Source organism: Lathyrus oleraceus, chromosome 5, assembly GCF_024323335.1.
Source record: "Lathyrus oleraceus cultivar Zhongwan6 chromosome 5, CAAS_Psat_ZW6_1.0, whole genome shotgun sequence".
NCBI classification, from domain to species: domain Eukaryota; kingdom Viridiplantae; phylum Streptophyta; class Magnoliopsida; order Fabales; family Fabaceae; genus Lathyrus; species Lathyrus oleraceus.
In genome coordinates, this window is record NC_066583.1 from 463,195,496 (window position 1) to 463,211,355 (window position 15,860).

Consider the following 15,860-nt stretch of genomic DNA (forward strand, 5'->3'; position numbering starts at 1 on the left):
AGAAGGCATATTGCATGATAACAAACTTTGAGCACTAAGAGTGTGTATGTCAAGAAATTCACATACCTTAAAACTTGATCCATGAAAGTCTTGAACAAAGTTTTGATAAGACCCTTCTATTTCCTTCTTCTTTTGATATGGAGGTTTAAGTTCAAGATATTGTCTTCATCAAAAACATGTTGGAAGCTTGTCTTCACAATCTCCCACTTTTTGATTATGACAACCAATCTTTATGTTTCTTGAAATTTGGTACTTTAAACTTATAAGGAATCTTCACATTAGGAACTAAGCACAACTCATGAGAATTCTTCGCAAATAGTTATTTTCCCCTTAGAGTTTGAATCTCTTTCTGCATAGCTTGAAATCGATCTTGAAATTCACCCATCATTTCATAGACACCAACAGTTTCGCTCTGATTAGCATGGAAAATAGGTTCTTCCACATAAGGAGTAACATGGACCACAGGGGGTGGCACGTACATAACAAGTTGAGAAATGGGGTCTTCCACAGCTGGTTGATATCCCTCTGGCGCAAAGTTAGGATGCATACCCCAAGGGAAACCAGCAGGAATTTGGTGTTGCGGAGCACTGATTGGAGCCACAGAAATGGGCATAGAAGTGATGTCTGAAATCACAGTCTTTTGAAGCAGGAGGCAGAGGCTGATTTTGAGCAGCCTCCAGAGCTTCCATCATAGTAGTGAGCCTTTCAGAATTGTCCCTTAAATTAGTCACTTCCTCGCGGAGTTCATGATTTTCTTACTCTAAATGATCCATCTTCTTTTGTTGATTAGCACGAGTATTGTACTAGTGAGATAACTTATCTGAACAAAGACCAAGAAAAGGAAGAAATGAGACACCTAGAAAACTCACGCAAAATAAGACTAAGATGCAACATGATGCATGATATGCAAATGTAAATGCAAAGTTTTCAAGGAACTTCAAGATATAAAGTAAATAGCAAGCATCATAAAGGAATAACTCATTTTGAAATACTAAAAATCTCATTTTATTAATAATGTGAAGGATTACAATCTGAAATACAGTCTCAATAACCCTAAAACGTAAGAGGAAAAAAAATTAAGCCTATGGAATCATATCCGATGATGACCCAACTTCAAACTGATACTTCTTGCGAAGTCTTTTAATCTCTCTTTCATAGTTGCTCTTCATGACATCCTTCTCCATCACGAGCTGATCTATAATGCCTTTCCAAACACCGGAAGTAGGAAGATGAGTAGATGATGAAATGTCAGAGGAAAATAAATCCTCTTGGTTCCTCGACCTCTCCACAACATGTTGCTCAAGCAAATCTATCAAGTCATCCTTTTCCTTCAACTGCTTTTGCAATTCTATCTTATCGAGGTTTAAAGTGTTAAACTTGTCTTCCCAAGCATACTTCTCTTGCTTCATCCTATCTAAAGCTTCTTGCAACTCCTTTGTGCCTTCAATATGAATAGTGGGTGATTTGACAACTACTAAAGACATAGGTCTCTCATAAGTGTAAGGAATCTTAAATTATTTTGCTCTCTTATTCACCTAACTAGTATAAGGTTCCAAAGCTACACAATTCTTCAATCCAATATCCCTTTTTCATTTCCTATGAATATTGTTCCAAGCATGCACCACCCTAGACTTCAATCCTTGAGTATCTTTCCCTTCTTGGAAAAATAAACCTTTTAATAAAGTGTTATTAGGTTTGTCCTTCATAGCGAACCCATTTTGATGTCTTTTCAAAACCGGATTATAGTTGATTCCTCCTTGTGTACCAAGAAGAGGCACATTAGAGAACTCCATACAACTATCAATAATCTTGACGTCGTCATAAACAGAAGAATACAAAGTGATGTCATCATTGGTGAGAGACGTCAATCTTTCACAACATCTTAAACAACCCTTGTTTTCTTTGAAGATTTGAGACCGCGACAAGTGCGGAATAAACAACTTATAAAACAAAGGTGCACAACAGACAAAAGTTTTATTTCCCTTAGAAGTCCGATGATGAATGGAGAAATAGGTATCACCTAGCAAAGTTGGAACAAGATTCCTAACCAAAAAGATCCTAATAGCACTGACATCAATAAAATTGTCAATGTTGGCATTAATAGCTTTAAAGGCCACCAGGCTATTAGCATTAGCAAAAGAAGAGGCTCTCTTAATCAAAAAATTTGAAGTCAACCCTCTGATACCTCCTTTGACAATGAGATTAGCATCGACGTTAGACTTCCTCAGGTGAATAGCTTCAGCAATAACTTGAGACTCTATAATCTCTTCCAAACCACAAAAAGGAACCCTAATAGAAACTAGTATACCCAAAAGATAAACATACTTCTTCATGGTAGGCAATAGCTGATAATCAGGTAAAGTGAAGCATCGACAAACATAATTGTAGAAATGAACCAGAGTGCAAAGAAGACCATCTTCAACATCAGTAGATATAACAAACAACTGTTTTCCAAAACGGTCTCTGAAATCCTTAGGATCATCCATAAAAGATGCTAGCTTTCTCAATTCCTTAAGATCAGGACATCTGAAACTGTATTTCCGAGTATTCCTTCTTCCAATATCCATGGTCAAAATATATGTGATGTTTGCATAGAGAATCTCCAAGTTCCTTGAAAACTGAGAAAAATGCTCTTAAATACAATAAGTGCATGATGCAACAACCACAAAAAAGATCACATAAGGCATACAAGCAAGATCCAAAGGTTCGGAGTTACGCGCATGGAGCCAAGGGTAAGAAACAAACCACAACGTATGTACTAAGGGTATAATAACCAGTAGAACAAGGTTCTAAAAAGTTACCGTAGTCATAATTTCATCTTTTGGATATTATCGGCTTAAACAACTACTTGCCAACCAATAACATTCTTAAGAGAAACCCATCCGAGTGTAGTATCGCATAACAACTAATTCAAGTCTACAACTGAATAACCACCACATTACGTCCTAAAATGCCAAGATGGGTTAAGATTTCTAAGGTCCTTAGCTTCTCGGGTTCCCAGGTCGGAAAAAATAATGCCAATCACGACTACTTGTAAGACATCAGTAATCCCAAAGGGACCTCCACTGAGTGAGGGATATCAAGTCAGATCATTAAGGGTAACTACATGTAAACCAACAAGACTATACCACCCTCCTATCATAAGAGCACTCAAGTCCAGGTATATGACTTATCTCATCATACAAAGATCACCAAGCACCAGACAAAATAAACAATGACAAACAACAACAAACATAATATACAAATAAACAAAGATATGTTAAATCCACTAAGGACTACTCCCCAGAAGAGTCGCCATTTTTCTGTAGTGGTAAATTTTTTGAGATTAAGCTATTGATTAACTTAACTCACAAAGAAAGAATCGTTATCACACTTTTATTATTTCCAAAGGAAAGGGAAAAAGTGTGAATACAACCCAAAGAAGTTTTAAAATAAAATTAATAAAAAGAGATAAGGGTCTGGGGGTTAGTTATACAAAGGGGAGGTATTAACACCCTAAACATCTATAGTATTCTATGGGAACCTCTTTGAAAATTTGTACATGTTTGCTTAAAAATGGTGTTATTTGCAAAAGATTGGGGAGATGAGAAGAGAAATGTGTTTTTCTTAATTTTCTGTTTGTCAAAACTTCCTGAGTCTCATGCCTGCGTACCAACAAAGTGCAATGGAGGATCAAAACCTTGTAGTCCGTGGTAAATATTCCAAATATGTTTATTTTGATTCATTTTTAATGAAAAGACATTTTGTCATTTTACGGAGAATACTCAACTAGTCACCCACAAGTATGATAACTTTGCATCACCATGAGAAGGGCTCCAACTTGGATAAATATCAACAAGTATGTCACTAGCTCTGTTAGATAATAAATAATTATCATCAATACTATGGGAATAGGAGAATTATACCAAAAACACATACACGCATAAAAAGGGCTCCCTAGGAGTACCTAGGACACTTTGGGTGATAACACCTTCCCTCTGTGTAACCAACCTCCTTACCTGTAATCTCTGGCATTTTATTAGTTTTGATTTGAAAACTTCTTATCTTTGGGTTTTGTTCGTACTTTTCCCTTTTCCTTTGGAAACAATAAAAGCGCGGTGACGACTCTAGTTTTATTGACGTTAAGTTTATCCATAACTTAATGGTCATGAATTTACCGCTACAAAAACTAAGTGGCGACTCTGCTGGGGAGTAGTCCTCAGTGGGTTTAGCCTACTTTTTTATGTGTATATAATTGTATATTTGATGTTTGTATACTTGTTTGTGTGATATAATCCGCTTGTTATGCTTGGTGATTTCTGAGTGGTAAGATAAGTTCTAACCCGAACTTGAGTGCAATTAAGATAGGAGGATGGTATAGTTATGTTCGACTTGTGTGGAGTAGTCCTTAACATGTTGGCTTGAGACCCATCTACTAAGTGGAGACCCTTTTGGAGTTATGAATGTCACACAAGTCATTTGTGGTTAGGCATTACTTTCTCTGGGTTGGGGTCCGAGAAGCTAAGGACCGTAGAACATTTAACCCAACTTGGTCTATTTAGGACGTAGTGCGGAGACTGTTCAGGTGTAGACTTGATAACAGTTTTTACGCGATACTACACTCAAACGAGTTTCTCTTGAGAATATTATGGGTTGATGAGCCAGTCATCCTAACTTATAATATCCTATAAATGGAATTAAGACTCTGGGAACTTTTTAGAACATGATCTACATGTTTCTATCCTTAGTACACTCCTTTGGGTTGATTCTTAACCATACTCCATGGTCGTGACTCACAACAAACCCTTTGATTCTTGGTTGATCCAATCAAGTGTTGTCAATATCAATGGAACTTGGGTGTTGATAAGGTGAAAACCATAATCCACCAAAATGGATGATTGATCTTGATAATGACTTGGTTCATCCCTTGACCTTTGTTTTTTGCCTTGTGTGTGATCCCTTATTTGTGATTATTGCATTCATGCATTCATGTACATCATAACATTCATCACATGAAAAATAACTTCAAGGAACTGAGGTTTTATTTGCAAATGTTTTCAGACCATGGATTATGGACGAAGGAACACTAAGAAGTACAGTTTCAGATGTCCTGACTTGAATTAGCTAAGGAAGTTGTCATCCTTTGTATTAGATCCCTTGGACTTAAAGCAACACCATGGGAAGCTCTTGTCTGTGTTATCTACTGGTATGGTTGAAGGACTTTTGAGTGTGTTGGTTCAGTTTTACGATCCTCTCTACCGTTGCTTCACTTTTCCCGATTATCAGCTTATGCCTATGTTAGGGGAGTATGCCCATCTCTTGGGAATACCTGTTTCTAACAAGGTGCCTTTTAGTGGATTGGAGGAGATTCCCATATCTTATCTTATAGTTGAAGCTCTTCATCTGAAGAAGTCTGAGATTGAGGCTCATTGGGTTAAGAAAGGAGGAATGTTTGGATTGAATTCTGAATTTCTCATTGGAAAAGCTACTATTTTTGCTCAAGCCGATAGTGTGGATGATTTTGAAGCCATCTTTGTGTTGCTCATATATGGTTTGGCTTTGTTCCCTAACATTGACGGTTTTGTTGATGTTAACGCCATTAGAATCTTGATTGGGAATCTTGATTGGGAATCTTGTTCCTACTTTGTTATGTGATGTGTACTTCTATTTGCACTTGAGGAATTCTAAATGTGGTGGAACTATTGTGTGTTGTGTTCCTCTTCTGTACAAGTGGTTTATTTCGCACTTGCCTCATACACCTAATTTTATGGAAAACAAGCAATGTCTAAGGTGGTCTCGGAGACTTATGTCCCTCACTAATGATGATATAGTTTGGTATGACTCTGCATTGAGTAGCTTGGATATTAGTGATAGTTCTGGTGAATTCTCTAATGTGCCTCTCATTGGTACACAAGGAGGAATAAACTACAACCCTGCTTTGGCTCGTCGTCAACTTGGGTTTCGCTTGAGAGAAAAACCTAATAACACCCAGTTAGGAGGTCTTTTCTATCAAGAGGGTAAAGATCCCCAAAATTTGAAGCAGAAGATAATACATGCTTGGCATAATGTGCATAGGAAAGGAAGATCCGAGCTTGGTCCGTGCAACTGTGTAGGTTTGGAAGCTTACACTACTTGGGGTGAAGAAAAGAGCTTTGAAGTTGAAGATGTCGTATGCTTGTGAGAGACCTATGTCTGTGATTGTGGTTGAGCCATTAACTCTCCCTAACCAAGACGTAGAGGAGTTGGAAGACGCACTCGCCAAGATGAAGCAAGAGAAGGATACGTGGGAAGAGCGATTCCATGCTTTGAGCCGAAAGGATGAGGAGTTGCAGTTTGAGTCAAAGGACAAAGATGCGCTTATTGAACTTCTTGAAGATCGATAAGTAAAGAGACAGAGAGATCCAGAGGATCCATCTTCCTCTAGTATGCCTTAGACTTCCGGTGCTTGGAAGAAGATTATCGACCAACTTGTCCTTGAGAAGGCTCAGATGGAGACATCTTTTGAGACCGAGATTCGACGCATCCGAAGGAAGTACGTGCCTGCAGCCAAATCATCTGACACCACTGTTAGGGGATCCTTAGGATGATTAGTTTCCTTTTCTCTTGTGTTTGTACCTTGGTTTCTGAAATTGTAATCATTGTAATCCTTCCAAATTATATGAGTAAAAGAGATTTTTATGGTCAATCAAATCGTTATTATTGTTATTATATATATTTGCAAATAAAATAGTATGTTCTTTGAAATTAAATAAACAAAAACATTGCATTTCATGCATTGTTCGCATAACAGGTTTTCTTCCGCCAAATGTCTTATCGATTATTCTTCTGTGCTTCAGCCAAGCTGACTCACCGATACAATACTCGCGCCAATCAACCCAAAATCATGGAGCATTTGGAACAAGAGAATAGAGAACTGAAGGATGAGATTGCTCGTCTGACTGCTATGATGGAGTCTATTCTTGCTGCACAGAATCAGTCTTCACCAACCCCTGCAACTCCTCCTCCTCAGAGGAATGTCATCTCAGAGGTTACTACTTCAACCATGCCTGTGGCCGCTACTCAATCTGGTCCAACTATGCCTGTTGGATTCTCGTGGGGGATGCCACCAAATTTCATGCCTGAAGGGTTTACACCCACGTTTGCTTCTATGCCTGCATCTAGCCCGGTCTTGTCTGTGCCACCTCCAATTGTTCATACCTTGCCTCGTGTTGAGGACACCATCTACCATTCTGAGTCGTCTGAGGGCCCATATGTTTACGAGAAAATAGATGAAATGAAAGATCAGTTCCTTGAGCTGCGAAAGGAATCGAAGACTCTGAGAGGATATGACCTGTTTGGTAAGAGTGTTGCTGAACTCTACTTGGTACCAAACGTGAAGATCCCGATGAAGTTTAAATTCCATGACTTTGAAAAGTATAAGGGATATACTTGTCCGCTTAGCCACCTTGTTATGTACGCCAGAAAAGTGTCAACTCAAACTGATAATGATCAGTTAATGATTTATTACTTTCAAGACAGTTTGGTTGGTGCCTCTCTAAGATGGTATATGGGGCTAGACAGTGCAAGTGTTCGCATGTTCAATGATTTGGGGGAAGCTTTTGTGAAATAGTACAAGTATAATGTGGACATGGAACCTGACAGAGACCAGCTGAGGTCAATGCCTCAGAAGGAGAAAGAGACATTTAAATAATATGCCCAAAGATGGAGAGAGATTACCGCTCAGATTAATCCTCAATTGGAAGAGAAGGAGATGACCAAGATTTTCCTAAAGACACTGAGTTCGTTTTATTACGAACGTATGATTACCAGTGCCCCCAGTGACTTTACCGAGATGGTAAACATGGGAATGAGGTTAGCGGAAGGAGTCCGTGAAGGACGTCTGTCTAAGGAAAAGGTGTTGTCTAGTAGGAAGTATGGTAGTGGTTTTGGCAAGAAAAAGGAAGGGGAAACCAATGCAGTGTCTGTAGGGAGGCAGAGGAGGCCTCATGTCAAAAGAAATCCACAACCGCATCAGCATCAACATCAAGTTTCATAAGTAATTCTAGTGTTTTCAAACAATTCAAATAATTAATCAGTGCCAATTCAACAACAACGTCAATAACAACCGCAACAAAGAACCAATAACAACAACAACAATAATCAACAACCAAACTTTGAGAGGAAGAAGGTCTCTTTTGACCCTACTCCTATGTCATACGCCTAACTCTACCCATCTTTGGTTCTTAAGAACCTACTTCAACCAAGGAATCCACCTCAAATTCCTGAACCACTTCCATGGTGGTATAAGCCCGAACTCCGTTGTGCCTTTCATCAAGGAGCTCCTGGCCATGATATCGAGAATTACTACCCGTTGAAGTATGAGGTCCAGAAACTTGTGAAGAGTGGGATGGTATCCTTTGAGGACTGTGCACCAAATGTGAAAGCTAATCCGTTGCCCGCTCATGGTAATGCTTCAGTCAACATGGTGGAAGGTTACCCAAGAAATTTCCGAGTCTTCGATGTACGACGTATCCTTAGGTCCTTGGTGGATATGCATAGGACTTTGTGTTTGATTAGCGATTGTGAGCACGACCATGATGGTTGTCCAATCTGCAGTGTGAACCCCCGTGGGTGTTTGATTGTCAAGAGGGATATCCAGAAGTTGATGGATGAAAATGTAATCCAGATTCAATAGTCAAGGGATATAGATGATGTCAATGTAATTGTGCCAGTGTTTAAGACTCCTGAACGGGTAGTCATCCAATTTGATAGCAGCAACAGTAACATCATCAATAGATCGATATCACCGTTAGTAATAAGGTTAGCGGGCCCCGTCCCGTATGCATTAGATATAGCTATTCCTTATCAGTATAATGCTACAATGGTAGAGAATGGTCAAGAGGTTCCATTACCTATGACAAATTCTGTCGTGAATATAGATGATATTACGAAGGTGACCCATAACGGTCGTGTTTTTGGTCCCGTTTTTCCAAAAGAGGTGGTAAAAGATGTTTCAGTCGGTAAGAAGGTTGATGTACCTGCAGTAAACCCAGTTAGTGCTCACGTGTGTCAGTCTGGTGAATCCAACAAGCTAAATCCTAACAATGATGATGAAGTGCTACGTTTGATCCAGAAGAGTGAATTTAATATGGTGGAACAACTGCTCCAAACTCCTTCAAAGATTTCAGTGTTGTCTCTGCTGATGAATTCTGAAGCGCACAGAGAAGCATTGCAAAGAATGTTGGAGCAAGCTTATGTTGAGCATGACGTAACTGTCGATCAGTTTGACCATATTGTGGCTAACATTACTTTCTGCAACAATCTGAGCTTTTGTGATGAAGAACTTCCTGAGGAAGGTAGAAATCACAATCTGGCATTACACATTTCAATGAATTGCAAGGAGGATGCACTGTCAAATGTGCTAATTGATACCGGTTCCTCTCTGAATGTACTCCCAAAGTCAACTCTATCCAGATTATCCTACCAAGGTGCCCCAATGAGGTATAGTGACGTAATTGTCAAAGCATTTGATAGTTCTCGCAAAACCGTCATTGGAGAAGTGGACCTTCTAGTGAAAATAGGTCCGAGTGATTTTCAAATTACTTTTCAAGTAATAGATATCCATCCGGCCTATAGCTGCTTATTGGGATGGCCATGGATTCATGAAGCTAGAGTTGTAACGTCGACTCTGCACCAGAAATTGAAATTTGTGAAGAACGACAAGCTTGTCATCATTGGTGGAGAGAAAGCGGTTTTGGTGAGCCATATGTCATCATTTACATATGTGGAAGCTAAGGAGGAGGTTGGAACTCCATTCCAAGCCTTGTCTATTGCTGAGGTAAAGAAAATTGGGGCACCCATGGCTTCTTTCAAAGATGCTCAGAAAGCTATTGAGGCAGACAATACAGATCAGTGGGGCCGTATGCTAGAAATCTGCGAGAAAAAGAATAGGGCCATATTGGGATTTCAGCAAGGTCCGTTTAAAGTCAAAGTTGAAGAAGTGCAACCGAGTTTTTGTAGCGGAGGGTTCATTCATTATAATGAACAACACTCAGCTGCTGTGATCGAGGATGATGAAAATGAAGATTGCGCCAACTTTGTGACGCATGGCAAGACTTGCAACAATTGGGTTGCTGTTGATGTTCCTGTTATCGTCCATCGCTCTAAGTAATTTGTTTTTCATTTGTTTCAAGAAAAATCCATGTCCTATGCCTAAGGGAGAAGTGAACATTGTTAGGCATTTCTCAATTATCATCAATAAAATGCAATTCTATTTCATCCACATCTATGATGTTTTATTTTTACTTTTTGCCTTTCTGAAAATGGTAATCACAAAAAACATAAATAAATAAATAGTAATTGTCCATCTGCATAATATTTGGTCACAATTCACTTCTCTAAAATCAAAATATCAAATCATTATGCAAGTTGGTTTCCAAACCCATTGAATACAATGATCTTACTCCCTCTCTAAACTTTGATTTCCCTATGTTTGAGGTTGCGGAAGAGATTGATGAATAAGTATCTGATGAATTATCTCGTCTCCTTGAGCATGAAGGAAAAGCCATTCAGCCATTCGAAGAGCATATTGAGCTAGTCAATTTGGGTTCTGAAGATGATGTGAAATAAGTCAAGATTGGGTCTCAATTGTGTCCAGAGGCTAAGAAGGGGTTGATTGATCTTCTTCGAGAGTATTCAGATGTATTTGCTTAGTCCTATCAAGACATGCATGGTTTAGATTCTGAGATTGTGGAGCATAGATTGCCGTTGAAACCAGAGTGCCCGCCAGTTAAGTAGAAGTTGAGAAGAACTCATCCTGATATGGCAGTTAAGATCAAAGAGGAAGTGCAAAAACAAATTGATGTTGGTTTTCTTGTTACCGCTGAATATCCGTAATGGGTGGCCAATATTGTGCCTATTCCAAAGAAGGATGGAAAAGTCCGTATGTGCGTTGATTATAGAGATTTGAATAAAGCCAGTCCGAAAGATGATTTCCCTCTACCACAAATTGATATGTTGGTAGACAATATAACTAAATTCCAAGTCTTTTCGTTTATGGATGGATTTTCCAGTTATAATCAGATCAAGATGGCACCCGAGGATATGGAGAAGACCACATTCATTACACCTTGGGAAACATTCTGTTATAGAGTGATGCCTTTCGGTTTAAAGAATGCTGGTGCAACATACTAGAGGGCTATGACCACTCTTTTTCATGATATGATGCACAAAGACATTGAGGTCTATGTTGATGATATGATTGCTAAATCCAATGATGAAGAAGAGCATGTTGAGAATTTGTTGAAGTTATTCCAGCGTTTGAGGAAGTACAAACTCCGCTTGAATCCCAATAAGTGTACTTTTGGTGTTTGTTTTGGTAAGTTGTTGGGCTTTATTGTCAGTGAGAAGGGTATTGAGGTTGACCCAACCAAGGTCAAAGTAATACAAGAAATGTCTGTGCCAAAAACTGAGAAGTAAGTTAGAGGTTTTCTTGGCCGCTTGAATTACATCTCAAGATTCATACCGCATATGACTGCCACATGTGCGCCTATATTTAAGCTTCTTCAGAAAGATCAGTCTTATGATTGGACCAAAGATTGCTAGAAAGCTTTTGACAGTATCAAAGAGTATCTGCTAGAGCCTCCGATTCTGTCTTCTTCTGTTGAAGGAAGACCTTTGATCATGTATTTGACCATGCTTGATGAAAGTATGGGTTCTGTTCCGGGTCAGCAAGACGAAACTGGGAAGAAAGAATATTCTATTTACTACCTTAGTAAGAAGTTCACCGACTGTGAGACTCAATATTCTATGCTTGAAAAGACTTGTTGCGCGTTGGCTTGGGCTACTAAGTGTCTGTGTTAGTATATATTAAATCATACCACTTGGTTGATATCCAAAATGGATCCAATCAAGTATATTTTTGAGAAGCCTGCTTTAACTGGGAGGATTGCCCGCTGGCAGATGTTGTTATCCGAGTATGATATTGAATATCAATCTCAAAAAGCAATTAAAGGTAGTGTCTTGGCTGACCATTTAGCTCACCAACCAATTGAAGATTATCAGTCAGTACAATACGATTTTCCAGATGAAGAGATTTTGTACTTGAAAATGAAAGATTATGATGAACCATTGCTTGAAGAAGGGCCAGAACCTGGTTCCCGTTGGGGCATGGTGTTTGATGGAGCTATTAATCAGTATGGTAATGGCATTGGGGCAGTGATTATTACTCCCCAAGGCACTCATTTTCCATTTACATCTAGATTAATTTTCAAGTGTACAAACAACATGGTCGAGTATGAAGCTTGCATTATGGGGCTTGAAGAGGCCATTGATCTCAAAATAAAATATCTTGTCGTCTATGGAGATTCAGCTTTGGTTGTGAATCAGGTCAAAGGTGAATGGGAGATGAATCAACCCGGTTTGATACCATATAGAGATTACGCAAGGGGGATATCAACTTTCTTTATAAAAGTTGAGATTCATCATATCCCTCGAGATGAAAACCGGATGGCAGATGCTCATGCAACGTTGGCTTCCATAATTATGGTGAAATTTTGGAACGAGGTTCCTAATTTGACTGTGATGTGTCTTGATAGGCTATCTCACGTGTTTGCTATTGAAGAAATCAAAGATGAAAAGCTGTGGTATTTTAATATCAAATGTTTCCCCCAAAGTCAGATTTACCCGCCCGGGGCATCTTTGAAAGATAAGAAGACTTTGAGGAGATTAACTGGAAACTTATACCTGAATGTGATGTGCTTTACAAAAGAAATTTCGATATGGTCTTGCTCATATGCATGGATAGACATGAAGCAAACTTATTGATGACTAAAGTCCATGAAGGTTCCTTTGACACTCATTCCAATGGACATGTTGTGACTAAAAAGATGTTGAGAGCAGGTTACTATTGGCTGACAATGGAATCTGACTGTTGCAAGTTTATGAAGAAAATCAATAAGTATCAAATTTATGCAGATAAGATTCATGTTCCCCCGACATTGTTGAATGTCATTTCCTCTCCATGGCCCTTCTCCATGTGGGGAATTGATATGATTGGCATGATCGAGCCTAAAGCTTCGAATGAACATCGTTTCATTCTGGTGGCTATTGAATACTTCACCAAGTGGGTTGAAGCGACATCGTATGCTAATGTAACCAAGCAAGTCGTTGTAAGGTTTATCAAGAATCAGATTATATGCCAATATGGTGTGCCAAGTAAGATCATTACTGATAATGGATCAAACTTGAACAACAATATGGTTGAAGCTCCTTGCAAAGACTTCAAAATTGCACATCATAATTCTTCTCCTTACATCCCTAAGATGAATGGGGTTGTTGAAGCTGCGAACAAGAACATCAAGAAGATCATTCAGAAGATGGTTGTGACCTACAAGGACTGGCATGAGATGCTCCCATTTTCTTTGCATGGGTATCGTACATCCATCTGCACTTCAATAGGGGAAACCCCTTTCTCACTTGTTTATGACATGGAAGTTATGCTCCCAATAGAGGTTGAGATCCCATCATTACGTGTTTTGATGGAAGTCAAGTTGACTGAAGCTGAATGGTGCCAAACCAGATATGACCAACTGAATTTGATTGAAGAGAAAAGGTTGACTGCCATGTGTCATGGTCAGTTATATTAGCAGAGAATGAAGAAATCTTTTGATAAGAAGGTCAGACCTCGTGTGTTTAGAGAAGGTGACCTTGTGCTCAAGAAGATTTTATCTTTCAAACCAGATTCTAGGGGCAAATGGACTCCTAAATATGAAGGCCCATATGTTGTTAAGAAAGCCTTTTCTGGTGGTGCTTTGATTCTTACAACTATGGATGGTGAAGAGTTCACACGTCTTGTGAATGCCGATATAGTCAAGAAATACTTCGCCTAAAAAGAAAAGAACAACTTGCTAAGTTGAAAACCTAAAAGGGCGGCTTAGGCAAAAATGAGCGTCTTGATGGATTGAAAACCCAAAAGGGTGATCCAGGAAAAAGTTAGAGACATAAAACAGAATTTTTTTCCCGATAAATTGAGTACCCCACCTTGGGGAAATTTATGCAAAAAAAATAAGGATCATGGCAAGAAACTGCATTCGGTTGATCTCCAGTCATTGAAGCATTCTTAAGAAAATCAGTCAACTTAGATTCATCATTTTCAACCAACGCCCAGAGCACAATGGACATTGAAGTTAGTAGAAGGATTACTCATCATTGCATTTAATGTAGCCCTTTTCCATGTAAATTACCATTTTTTAACTTTTGTAAATATCTATGGAGTCCTGTCATTTACAGACTACCACTCTATTAAATAAATTTGAGTTTTTATCCAATTGTTTCTACTCTTATTTATCATTCAACTAAAATAGAATTAATTTTTTTGTGATGATAATTTTAAATTCAATAAAAATCAAAATCATTTTTTTAAAAAAATAATAAAAACAATTACTTTTAAAGAGCGAATGATTTCATTAAGAAATATCAACAGCATCCTAAGGACAAGTGAGTCCCAAAGTGCGAAGCATTGTTGGTCCTCCCTAAGCAGTTGGTTGGGTCACTTTTTCCTTCCCAACAGTAATTCAGTTTTTCTAGCCGAGTTTTGTGATCTCCTCCCCAACTGAGTTGTAGGCGCATGTACTCAATGATTTGCATAGATTAAGTACAAATTTTTTATTCCCCTAAAGTCGCCAGCGAAGTCCACTCCTGAACCTCGCCCACTATTTCTTGAGCACTATTTTTGTTCCTCTGCAAGGTTATATGGTGTTGACCTAAAAATTCCCCGCAAAGTTTGTAATTCAGATCCTCAATAGATCTTTTCTCTTTCCCCAGTCAGGGTCAAGCTATTTTGAGGTGAATGATTTATGTTCGTCCCAAACCTTTCTCTCTAGTTGATGCCTCCATCCTATCGAGATCAGCCGAGTGTTGTAGCGATGATTAAGATCAGTGATATTTGTATCTTTTGTGACCGTTTTGTCAGCATAATCATCATATACACATATACATATACATTCATACATCAGATATATCATTATGCATTATTATTGCACCGTTTGATTCATTATTTTTCCGATCCTCTGCTATGATGATATCTTTTCCCCATGCATATTCGGTGTGTCTGTCCTCCCTCAATTATAGAGTGTCAGCCCCTTAAGCAGAAATAATTTAACCTTTCTCATTCCCCGCTGAGTTATTTCCTCGTGGATGATTATTATTTCAGCTTCCTCCCTAGTTGATTATCTGGATGGAGCCACCCCCCGAGTTATATCCTCATCGGGTCAAGTCTTTGTTTGATCGTTTTTTTCTAGCTCTTACCTAGATAGAACCTTTGGTCCCTCGAGAGCCTATTACCCAGTAACTGGTAATATTCTTCTCGATTTGCAAGTACCTTACTCTTGCCTAATACCCGGTAAAAGTAATCTACTTTCCCTTTTTTTCCAGCGGATTCGTTTTACGTTTCCCCAGGTAGTTTTTCCTTGATATGTTCATCTTAAACCGATGAAGGATATCCTTTCCGTTGAGGCTATCCTTGATATGTTCATCTTAACCGGTGACGAAAATTCTCTTCTTTGGTATTCTACCTAGTAAAAAAGTAGTCGTAATCCCTATTTCATTCCCCAGAGAGTTAATCCTTGATATGTTCATCCTGACCGATGGCGGGTTTCCTCCTCTTTGCAGTCTTCTGCCTAGTAACCAATAGCTGTAAATCCTGCTTTCCCCTCTGAGTCTATCCTTGATATGTTCATCCTGACCGGTGACAAATATTCTCTTTTCGTGATTCTATCCAGTAACTAATAAATATAATTCCTGATTTTCTCCGACAGTATATCCTTGATATTTTCATCCTAACCGATGACGGATATTCTTCCCTTTGAGTCTATCCTTGACATGTTCACTTTAACCAGTGACGA